The sequence below is a fragment of the Pseudophryne corroboree genome, chromosome 1 (genome assembly GCF_028390025.1).
Source record: "Pseudophryne corroboree isolate aPseCor3 chromosome 1, aPseCor3.hap2, whole genome shotgun sequence".
In the NCBI taxonomy this organism is placed as follows: domain Eukaryota; kingdom Metazoa; phylum Chordata; class Amphibia; order Anura; family Myobatrachidae; genus Pseudophryne; species Pseudophryne corroboree.
In genome coordinates this window covers 566,619,856-566,633,104 of record NC_086444.1, presented here as the reverse complement: position 1 = coordinate 566,633,104, position 13,249 = coordinate 566,619,856, and positions in this window count along the sequence as shown.

Genomic DNA, 13,249 nt, shown 5'->3' with positions numbered 1-13,249 from the left:
CACTGTACTCCTACTATATATACTGCGCACAACTAAACTGCACCACAGGTATGGATGGATAGTATACTTGATGACACAGAGGTAGGTAGAGCAGTGGCCTACTGTACCGTACTGCTATATATTATATACTGGTGGTCAGCAAAATTATGCACTGTCCTCCTACTACTGCGCACAACAACTAAAATGCACCACAGGTATGGATGGATAGTATACTTGACGACACAGAGGTAGAGCAGTGGCCTACTGTACCGTACTGCTATATATTATATACTGTTGTTCAGGAAAATTATGCACTGTCCTCCTACTACTGCGCACAACAACTAAAATGCACCACAGGTATGGATGAATAGTATACTTGACGACACAGAGGTAGGTAGAGCAGTGGTCTACTGTACCGTACTGCTATATATTATATACTGGTGGTCAGCAAAATTATGCACTGTACTCCTACTATATATACTGCGCACAACTAAAATGCACCACAGGTATGGATGGATAGTATACTTGACGACACAGAGGTAGGTAGAGCAGTGGCCTACTGTACCGTGCTGCTATATATTATATACTGGTGGTCAGCAAAATTATGCACTGTCCTCCTACTATATAAACTACGCACAACTAAAATGCACCACAGGTATGGATGGATAGTATACTTGACGACACAGAGGTAGGTAGAGCAGTGGACTACTGTACCATACTGCTATATATTATATACTGGTGGTCAGCAAAATTATGCACTGTCCTCCAACTATATATACTGTGCACAACAACTAAAATGCACCACAGGTATGGATGGATAATATACTTGACGACACAGAGGTAGGTAGAGCAGTGGCCTACTCTACCGTACTGCTATATATTATATACTGGTGGTCAGCAAAATTATGCACTGTCCTCCTACTACTGCGCACAACAACTAAAATGCACCACAGGTATGGATGGATAGTATACTTGACGACACAGAGGTAGGTAGAGCAGTGGCCTACTGTACCGTACTGCTATATATTATATACTGGTGGTCAGCAAAATTATGCACTGTACTCCTACTATATATACTGCGCACAACAACTAAAATGCACCACAGGTATGGATGGATAGTATACTTGACGACACAGAGGTAGGTAGAGCAGTGGCCTACTGTACCGTACTGCTATATATCATATACTGGTGGTCAGCAAAATTATGCACTGTCCTCCTACTATATATACTGCGCACAACAAATAAAATGCACCACAGGTATGGATGGATAGTATACTTGACGACACAGAGGTAGCTAGAGCAGTGGCCTACTGTACCGAACTGCTATATATTATATACTGGTGGTCAGCAAAATTATGCACTGTACTCCTACTATATTTACTGCGCACAACTAAACTGCACCACAGGTATGGATGGATAGTATACTTGATGACACAGAGGTAGGTAGAGCAGGGGCCTACTGTACCGTACTGCTATATATTGTATACTGGTGGTCAGCAAAATTATGCACTGTCCTCCTACTACTGTGCACAACAACTAAAAGGCACCACAGGTATGGATGGATAGTATACTTGACGACACAGAGGTAGGTAGAGCAGTGGCCTACTCTACCGTACTGCTATATATTATATACTGCTGTTCAGGAAAATTATGCACTGTCCTCCTACTACTGCGCACAACAACTAAAATGCACCACAGGTATGGATGAATAGTATACTTGACGACACAGAGGTAGGTAGAGCAGTGGTCTACTGTACCGTACTGCTATATATTATATACTGGTGGTCAGCAAAATTATGCACTGTACTCCTACTATATATACTGCGCACAACTAAACTGCACCACAGGTATGGATGGATAGTATACTTGATGACACAGAGGTAGGTAGAGCAGTGGCCTACTGTACCGTACTGCTATATATTATATACTGGTGGTCAGCAAAATTATGCACTGTCCTCCTACTACTGCGCACAACAACTAAAATGCACCACAGGTATGGATGGATAGTATACTTGACGACACAGAGGTAGGTAGAGCAGTGGCCTACTGTACCGTACTGCTATATATTATATACTGTTGTTCAGGAAAATTATGCACTGTCCTCCTACTACTGCGCACAACAACTAAAATGCACCACAGGTATGGATGAATAGTATACTTGACGACACAGAGGTAGGTAGAGCAGTGGTCTACTGTACCGTACTGCTATATATTATATACTGGTGGTCAGCAAAATTATGCACTGTACTCCTACTATATATACTGCGCACAACTAAAATGCACCACAGGTATGGATGGATAGTATACTTGACGACACAGAGGTAGGTAGAGCAGTGGCCTACTGTACCGTGCTGCTATATATTATATACTGGTGGTCAGCAAAATTATGCACTGTCCTCCTACTATATAAACTACGCACAACTAAAATGCACCACAGGTATGGATGGATAGTATACTTGACGACACAGAGGTAGGTAGAGCAGTGGACTACTGTACCATACTGCTATATATTACATACTGGTGGTCAGCAAAATTATGCACTGTCCTCCAACTATATATACTGTGCACAACAACTAAAATGCACCACAGGTATGGATGGATAGTATACTTGACGACACAGAGGTAGGTAGAGCAGTGGCCTACTGTACCGTACTGCTATATATTATATACTGGTGGTCAGCAAAATTATGCACTGTCCTCCTACTACTGCGCACAACAACTAAAATGCACCACAGGTATGGATGGATAGTATACTTGATGACACAGAGGTAGGTAGAGCAGTGGCCTACTGTACCGTACTGCTATATATTATATACTGGTGGTCAGCAAAATTATGCACTGTACTCCTACTATATATACTGCGCACAACAACTAAAATGCACCACAGGTATGGATGGATAGTATACTTGACGACACAGAGGTAGGTAGAGCAGTGGCCTACTGTACCGTACTTCTATTTATTATATACTGGTGGTCAGCAAAATTATGCACTGTACTCCTACTATATATACTGCGCACAACTTAAATGCACCACAGGTATGGATGGATAGTATACTTGACAACACAGAGGTAGGTAGAGCAGTGGCCTACTGTACCGTACTGCTATATATTATATACTGGTGGTCAGCAAAATTATGCACTGTACTCCTACTATATATACTGCGCACAACTAAAATGCACCACAGGTATGGATGGATAGTATACTTGACGACACAGAGGTAAGTAGAGCAGTGGCCTACTGTACCGTACTGCTATATATTATATACTGGTGGTCAGCAAAATTATGCACTGTACTCCTACTATATATACTGCGCACAACAACTAAAATGCACCACAGGTATGGATGGATAGTATACTTGACGACACAGAGGTAGCTAGAGCAGTGGCCTACTGTTCCGTACTGCTATATATTATATACTGGTGGTCAGCAAAATTATGCACTGTCCTCCTACTATATATACTGCACACAACAACTAAAATGCACCACGGGTATGAATGGATAGTATACTTGATGACACAGAGGTAGGTAGAGCAGTGGCCTACTGTACCGTACTGCTATATATTATATACTGGTGGTCAGCAAAATTATGCACTGTCCTCCTACTATATATACTGCGCACAACAACTAAAATGCACCACAGGTATGGTTGGATAGTATACTTGACGACACAGAGGTAGGTAGAGCAGTGGCCTACTGTACCGTACTGCTATATATTATATACTGGTGGTCAGCAAAATTATGCACTGTCCTCCTACTATCTATACTGTGCACAACAACTAAAATGCACCACAGGTATGGATGGATAGTATACTTGACGACACAGAGGTAGCTAGAGAAGTGGCCTACTGTTCCGTACGGCTATATATTATATACTAGTGGTCAGCAAAATTATGCACTGTACTCCTACTATATATACTGTGCACAACTAAAATGCACCACAGGTATGGATGGATAGTATACTTGACGATACAGATGTAGGTAGAGCAGTGGCCTACTGTACCGTACTGCTATATATTATATACTGGTGGTCAGCAAAATTATGCACTGTCCTCCTACTATATATACTGCGCACAACAACTAAAATGCACCACAGGTATGGATGGATAGTATACTTGACGACACAGAGGTAGGTAGAGCAGTGGACTACTGTACCGTACTGATATAATACTGGTGGTCACTGGTCAGCAAAATTTTGCACTGTCCTCCTACTATATACTACAATGCAGCACAGATATGGAGCGTTTTTCAGGCAGAGAACGTATAATACTGGTGGTCACTGGTCAGCAAAACTCTGCACTGTCCTCCTACTATATAATACTGGTGGTCCCCAGTCCCCACAATAAAGTACACTGAGCACAGATATTTGCAGCACACTGAGCACAGATATGGAGCGTTTTTCAGGCCGAGAACGTAGATATTTTCAGCACACTGAGCACAGATATTTGCAAGCACACTGAGCACAGATATTTGCAGCACACTGAGCACAGATATTTGCAGCACACTGAACACAACTGAGAGAACGCTGCACGTCCTCTCCCTATCATCTCCAATGCACGAGTGAAAATGGCGGCGACGCGCGGCTCCTTATATAGAATACGAATCTCGCGAGAATACGACAGCGGGATGATGACATTCGGGCGCGCTCGGGTTAACCGAGCAAGGCGGGAAGATTCGAGTCTGCCTCGTAACCATGTAAAATGGGTGAAGTTCGGGGGGTTCGGATTCCGAGGAACCGAACCCGCTCATCCCTAATTATTACATTATTTATCTTAAGCAACATTCAGTATTTCAAGCAGAATTCCTATAAAATAAATGTAGCCAATCTATTACTGTTGTGAATAGTACCTAATTAGGACAGAAACTTATTGATGTTTGTAGGTATTTTGATAGAGGTTGTGTGTCATTTCAGGGGTCTAATGGGCCCTACACACTGGCAGATAATAATGAAAGATATGAACGATCTCGTTCATTAATGAACGAGATACCGTTCATATCTTTCAGTGTGGAGGCTCATTCATCGCTGGTGCCCCGTCGCTTGTGCAATCAGGCCAATATGGACGAGATCGTCCATATTTGCCTGCACTGCTATGGAGCCGGGTGAAGGGGGGAGTGAAGAAACTTCACTCCCCCCGTCACTGCCCCTTCCCCCCCGCCGCCGGGTCGCCCGTCTGCAATGTCCGCCGTCGGACAGCTCGGCGGCGGATCTATCAGTGTGTAGGGCCCATAACCATCCAACTGGATAAATTGTCAATCAAACCATCATGTCTGGACTTTATGCCTGGACTACATTTGTGACTGGAGAACATTTCATAGTTTTCACAGTTTTATAAACAGAATCATTTTTAACTGCTCCATGTAACTTATTCCATTATTCATTCTTGCTTTTTTTTTCAGAACAGACAGGGCTTTCTTTAGGTTGGTTTTATGAATACTGAATGATATTAATATTTTATCAATATTTATTTTTAGGGCATTATTCATGGAAGAGCTGGATAGAATTGCAGTAAGTTTTTTTAGTAAATTTGCCCAGATCGCATTTCCCATTATAAGTATGGGAAATGCGATCTTTCTTACTAAGAAAAAAAGTGAATTGACCACTTGCCCAGCATGGTCACATCAGATGCGACCATACCAGCAAGTGCTTTATCTGACCTGGTCACACAGGATGCGACCAGTCAGACAGATAGCGTGTGTGGCTACAGGGAAGTGAAACTTCTCTCTGCTGCCACTCTCAGAGGGACTGGAAGGTCCCTCTGCTTCTCTGCACCCTCCCCTGGTGTCGGTCAGCACAGCAGGACCCCACCCAGCAGCTGCAGACAATAGCAGCTGCTCGGGAAGTATAAGAGAACCCCCCATCCAAGCCACCACTGTGTACCTGGCGGCTGTCCCGGCTGTTTAATTAAACAAATAAAGTTGTGATGGTCACAATGTTTTCGATGATCCTGATGTTTAGATGGTAGCAATTGATGTTTCAATGTTTGAAATGAACACATTTTTTACAAATATAAATTAAATCTAAAAAATTTTTTTAGCTAAAACCATTTTGGATAAGTTTAGATACACATTCCACACCTAATTCACTCATAAAAAACCCCCAACAATTTCTGAGTGGTTTTTCAGAAAATAATTAGTAAGTTAAGTGGTTAAAGGGTTGGAGGAGTTTTTCATGAAAACTGCTGAAAACTGCTCCAAAAGCCATTTAATACATTTGAGTGATACTAAAATAATGAGAACCGAACCCCCCCCCCCCTTCCCCGCCTGACTCGGAGAACCAGAACGCGGTAAAACGTCATCATCCCGCTGTCGGATTCTCGCGGGGTTTGGATTCCATATAAGAAGCCGCGCGTCGCCGTCATTTTCACTCCGACATTGGAGAGTGTAGAGAGAGGACGTGTCTCCGTCCTCAGTGTCCGTGTCTTGTGCTGCATCTGTCCAGTCACAGTGGTTGTGTCCTCTGCTGCCATATGTCCAGTGCTGCTGTATAAGTCCAGTTCAGTGGTGCTGTGTTGTGCTGCATCAGTCCAGTGGTGGTGTATTGTGCAGCATCAGTCCAGTGGTGGTGTATTGTGCAGCATCAGTCCAGTGGTGGTGTATTGTGCTGCATCAGTCCAGTCACAGTGGTGGTGTGCTCTGCTGGCATATGTCCAGTGCTGCTGTATAAGTCCAGTCCTTTGCATTGGTGCTGTGTTGTCCTGCATTAGTCCCTGTGCTGCCGTATATGTCCAGTGGTACTGCCATATATGTCCAGTGATCCTGCCGTATATGTCCATTGATACTACCGTATATGTCCAGCAGTACTGCCGTATAAATCCAGTGATCCTGCCGTATAATTCCAGTGATCCTGCCGTATAATTCCAGTGGTACTGGCATATAAATCCAGTGATCCTGTCATATAATTACAGTGGTACTAGAGTATAAGTCCAGTCCAGTGATACTGCCGTATAATTCCAGTGATCCTGCCGTATAATTCCAGTGGTACTGGCATATAAATCCAGTGATCCTGCCGTATAATTACAGTGGTACTAGAGTATAAGTCCAGTCCAGTGATACTGCCGTATATGTCCAGTGATCCTGCCGTATATATGTCCATTGATACTGCCATATATGTCCAGCGGTACTGCCGTATATGTCCAGCGGTACTGCCATATAAAATCCAGTGATCCTACCGTATAATTCCAGTGGTACTGGCGTATAAATCCAGTGATCCTGCCGTATAATTTCAGTGATCCTGCCGTATAATTGCAGTGATCCTGCCGTATAAGTCCAGTGATCCTGCCGCATAATTCTAGTGATCCTGCAGTATAATTTCAGTGGTACTGGCGTATGAATCCAGTGATCCTACCGTATATTTCCAGTGATCCTGCCGTATAATTGCAGTGATCCTGCCGTATAAGTACAGTGATCCTGCCGTATAATTCCAGTGATCCTGCTGTATAATTCCAGTGGTACTGGCGTTTAAATCCAGTGATACTGCCGTATAATTACAGTGGTACTGGCGTATAAGTCCAGTCCAGTGATACTGCCGTATATGTCCAGTGATACTGCCGTATATATGTCCAGCGGTACTGCCATATAAATCCAGTGATTCTGCTGTATAATTCCAGTGGTACTGGCGTATAAATCCAGTGATCCTGCCGTATAATTCCAGTGATCCTGCCATATAATTGCAGTGATCCTGCCATATAAGTCCAGTGATCCTGCCGTATAATTCCAGCGATCCTGCCGTATAATTCCAGTGGTACTGGCGTACAAATCCAGTGATCCTGCCGTATAATTACAGTGATACTGGTGTATAAGTCCAGTCCAGTGATACTGCCATATATGTCCAGTGATCCTGCCATATATGTCCATTGATACTGCCGTATAATTGCAGTGATCCTGCCGTATAAATCCAGTGGTACTGGCGTATAAGTCCAGTGATCCTGCCGTATAATTCCAGTGATCCTGCTGTATAATTCCAGTGATCCTGCCGTATAATTCCATATAAATCCATATAATTCCTTATAAATCCAGTCCAGAAGTGCTGCCATATAAGTTCAGTGGTGCTGTCCTGTGCTGTATATTATTTACTCCAAATAAAGGGGTTATTAATATTGAATCCAAATAATTTTCACAGGGTTTGCCCTGTGTGGTGTAGAGGTACACTCTCCTACCCGGCGTATTGTTATATAACTCAAGAAAAATAATGGAGAACAAAAATTTGGAGGATAAAATAGGGAAAGATCAAGAACCACTTCCTCCTAGTGCTGAAGCTGCTGCCACTAGTCATGACATAGACGATGAAATCCCATCAACATCGTCTGCCAAGGCCCAATGTGATAGTAGAGGGCATGTAAATTCCAAAAAGCCAAAGTTCAGTAAAAAGACCCCAAAAAAGAAATTTAAATGGTCTAAGGAGAAACGTAAACTTGCCAATATGCCATTTACGACACGGAGTGGCAAGGAACGGCTAAGGCAAGTGGTTCAGCTTCACATGACGATGGAAGCCCTCATCCTCCTGCTAGAAAAATTCTAAGAGTTAAGCTGGAAAAAGCACAGAAAATAACTGTGCATGCTAAGATGGTATCAAAAATCCCAAAGGAGAGTCCAAGTGTGTCGGCGGTTGTGATGCCTGACCTTCCCAACACTGGACGGGAAGAGGTGGCTCCTTCCACTATTTGCACGCCCCCTGCAAGTGCTGGAAGGAGCACCCACAGTCCAGTTTCTGATATTCAAATTGAAGATGTCACTGTTGAAGTACACCAGGATGAGGATATGGGTGTTGTTGGTGCTGAGGAGGAAGTTGACGATGAGAATTCTGATGGTGATGTGGTTTGTTTAAATCAGGCACCGGGGGAGAAGCCCATTGTGATGCTTGGGCAAAATACCAAAAAGCCGCCTCTTCGGTGTGGAATTATTTCTCCACAAATCCGGAAAACAGGTGTCAAGCCGTGTGATGCCTCTGTCAATCTGTAATAAGTAGGGGTAAGGATGTTAACCACCTAGGAACATCCTCCCTTATACGTCACCTGCAGCACATTCATCAGAAGTCAGTGTCAAGTTGTGAAACTTTGGGTAATAGCATAAGCAGTCCACTGACACCTAAATCCCTTCTTCCTCTTGTACCCAACCTCTTGCAAGCCATACCACCAACTCCCTCAACGTCAACTTCCTCCTCAGTCAGGAACGTCAGTAGTCCTGCAGGCCATGTCACTGGGAAGACTGAGGAGTCCTCTCCTAACCAGGATTCCTCCGGAGGATCCTTGAGTGGTATGACTGCTGTTGCTGCCGCTGCTCTTGTTGCTGCTGGGAGTCGATCGTGATCCCAGAGGGGAAGTCGGAAGACCACTTGTACTACTTCAACTAAGCAATTGACTGTCCAACAGTCCTTTGTGAGGAAGATGAAATATGACAGCAGTCATTCTTTTGCAAAGCGGATAACTGAGGCATTGACAGCTATGTTGGTGATAGACATGCGTCCGGTACCCGCCATTAGTTCAGTTGGACTTAGAGAATTGTTTGAGGTACTGTGTCCCCAGTATCAAATCCCATCTAGGTTCCACTTCACTAGGCAGGCGATACCGAGAATGTACAGAGACGTCAGAAAAAGTGTCCTAAGTGTCCTAAAAAATGCAGTTGTACCCACTCTCCACTTAACCACGGACATGTGGACAAGTGGAACAGGGCAGACTAAGGACTATATGACTGTGACAGCCCACTGGGTAGATGTATGGCCTCCCGCAACAACAACAGCAGCGGCACCAGTAGCAGCATCTCGCAAACGCCAACTCGTTCCTAGGTAGGCTACGCTATGTATCACTGCTTTCCTTAAAAGGCACACCACTGACAACCTCTTACGGAAACTGAGAGACATCACTGCACAATGGCTTACCCCAATTAGACTCTCCTGGGGATTTGTGATATCGGACAACGCCACCAATATTGTGCATGCATTGCATCTGGGCAAATTCCAGCACGTCCCATGTTTTGCACCTACAATTAATTTGGTGGTGCAGAATTTTTAAAAAAATTACAGGGGTGTGCAGGAGATGCTGTCGGTGGCCCAAAAAATTGCGGGCCACATTCGGCATTCAGCCACTGCGTGCCGAAGACTAGAGCGCCATCAAACACACCTGAACCTGCCCTGCCATCACCTGAAGCAAGAGGTGGTAACGAGGTGGAAGTCAACATTCTATATGCTTCAGATGATCTAGGAGCAGCAAAAGGCCATTCAAGCCTATACATCCACCTACAATATAGGCAAAGGAGGGGGAATGCACCTGAGTCAAGCGCAGTGGAGAATGATTTCCGTCTTGTGCAAGGTTCTCCAACCCTTCGAACTTGCCACATGTGAAGTCAGTTCAGACACTGCCAGTTTGAGTCAGGTCATTCCCCTCATTAGGCTTTTGCAGAAGCAGCTGGAGAAATTGAAGGAGGAGCTAAGACGGAGCGATTCTGCAAAGTATGTGGGACATGTGGATGAAGCCCTTCATTCGCTTTGCCAGGATTCAAGGGTGGTCAATATGTTGAAATCAGAGCACTACATTTTGGCCACCATGCTCGATCCTAGGTTTAAAGCCTATATTTTATCTCTCTTTCCAGCAGAGACAAGTCTGCAGAGGTTCAAAGACCTGCTGGTGAGAAAATTGTCAACTTAAACGAAATGTGACCCGTCAACAGCTCCTCCTTCATTTTCTCTCGCAACTGGGCCTGCGAGGAAAAGGAAAATATTTCCTAGCCCACCCGCTGGCGGTGATGCAGGGCAGTCAGGAGCGAGTGCTGACATCTGGTCCGGACTGAAGTACCTGCCAACGATTACTGACATGTCTACTGTCACTGCATATGATTCTGTCACCACTGAAAGAATGGTGGAGGATTATATGAGGGACAGCATCCAAGTAGGCATGTCAGACAGTCTGTACATATACTGGCAGGAAAAAGAGGCAATTTGGATGCCCTTGCACAAACTGGCTTTATTTTACCTAAGTTGCTACAGTGTGTACTCCGAAAGAGTGTTTAGTGCAGTCGGTAACCTTGTCAGCGATCGGCGTAGGAGTTTACTTCCACAAAATGTGGAGAAGATGATGTTCATCAAAATTAATTATAAATTCCTCCTGGAAGACCTTGACCAGCAATTGCTTCCAGAAAGTACACGGGGACCTGTGATGGTGGATTCCAGTGGGGACAAATTAATACTCTGTGAGGAGGAGGATGTACACAGTGAAAGGGGTGAGGAATCGGAGGATGAGGTCGACATCTTGCCTCTGTAGAGCCAGTTTGTGCAAGGAGAGATTGATTGCTTCTTTTTTGGTGGGGGCCCAAACAAACCAGTCATTTCAGCCACAGTCGTGTGGCAGACCCTGTCACTGATATGATTGGTTTGTTAGTGTGCATGTCCTGTTTATACAACATAAGGGTGGGAGTGGCTAAGGACAATTCCATCTTGCACCTCTTTTTCTTCTTTGCATAATGTGCTGTTTGGGGACTAGTTTTTTTAAGTGCCATCCTGTCTGCAACTGCAGTGCCACTCCTAGATGGGCCAGGTGTTTGTGCCGCACACTTGTGTTGCTTAGCTTGGCCATCCAGCTACCTAATTGCACCTCTTTTTCTTCTTTGCATCATGTGCTGTTTGGGGCCTTTTTTTTTTAATCTGCCATCCTGTCTGCCACTGCAGTGCCACTCCTAGATGGGCCAGGTGTTTGTGCCGCACACTTGTGTCGCTTAGCTTAGTCATACAGCCACCTCAGTGCAACCTTTTGGCCTAAAAACAATATTGTGAGGTGTGACGTGTTCAGAATAGACTAGAAAAGAGTGGAAATGAATGTTATTGAGGTTAATAATACCGTAGGTGCAAAATTACCCCCAAATTCTGTGATTTTAGCTGTTTTTATGTTTTTTTCAAAAATCATCCAGATCCAAAACCAAAACACAAAAGGGTGGTTTTCGCAAAAGCAAGCCAAAACCAAAACACGAGTGGGGAATTAGAACCAAAACACAAAACACGAAAAGTGCCCGCCGCACATCTCTAAAAAAGGGATAATTATTTATGTACAAGTGTCACCAATAAGAGAGCATTTTCATGGCTATAAAGGCAGAAGACATAGTTATATTTATATGGGCTCTTTAAACGGTGAATAGATTTGTTTTAAGAACTTTAACATCTGTGATTTACTGGCAGTAAATTGTCATTTGACAGGTACAGCAATTTCTTGTGACCAGTTTTATATCTATCAACATAGTAGAAAATTCTTCAATTAGTAGGTGTTGCCTGTAATTAAGCTCAGCAGACAGCCCTTGCGGCATTACGGCTGGTTCAGAATGTTTTGCTTTCCAGCTGATTTGATTCATAAGTGTAAATCCCTCAATGCATTTGGGAGGTAACTCTTAAACCAAGTTGGCTCAACCTGTCCCTGCCGACCCAAGGCCATCTGCTAACCCTTCCAATTTATATTTCTTCTGTTGAACATACAGAAATTGTGACGTTAAACACAAATAAACAAAATATAAAATTTAGCAGTTTTGACAATAAACAAGGGTAATGCAAACCCAGCTCTGTTATCACCTGTAGAATAAAAGGAAAACTAATAAGACAAGAGACTATTTACTACAAGTTATTTTATAACATTCTCAAAACTGTATTGGAGAATAAACACATCTCCATGAGGGATGCGGTTAATTTACCGGCTGTTTGGATCCTGGCGGTCAGGAAACCGGCGCCAGAATCCCGATTGCTAGGGAAATGCCGGTGGTTGGAATCCTGACTGAAGCCCAATATTTCTCACAACTGGGCCTGAAGTGTGGCGAGTACGGCAGCCCACTAGGGGACTCGCTGCCAGGATTCCGGCTGTTGGAATTCTGGCGTTGGTCTCCTGACCGCTGGGATAGCGACCGCTGGTACAGTATCTCATACCGAATCCCTCTATGAAAGGCATGTTTTCCTATTAACTTACACCAGTGATTTCAAAACTCAGTTCTCAATGCACCCAGCCATCCATGTTTTATGGATGTCCCTGTTTGAGCTAATTCAAAATGAATGAGGTACTGTTTAAGTCACTTGTGCTTAAGCATGGATATTCTTAACACCTGAACTGTAAGTGCTGAAACACACACGCCGGCTTTTACCGGCCGGGAAAAAGCCGGACGGCTTTTTCCCGTGCCGGTATTGTAGTTATCAGTGTGAGGGGTAGGGGCCTTTCACACTGCACGATCCGGTCCGGCTGCTGGGTTGCAGCTGGAAATATCCACTGGAAGGTCCGGCTGCCGTGCCGGCGCCGTGCCGTCTTTGCAGCC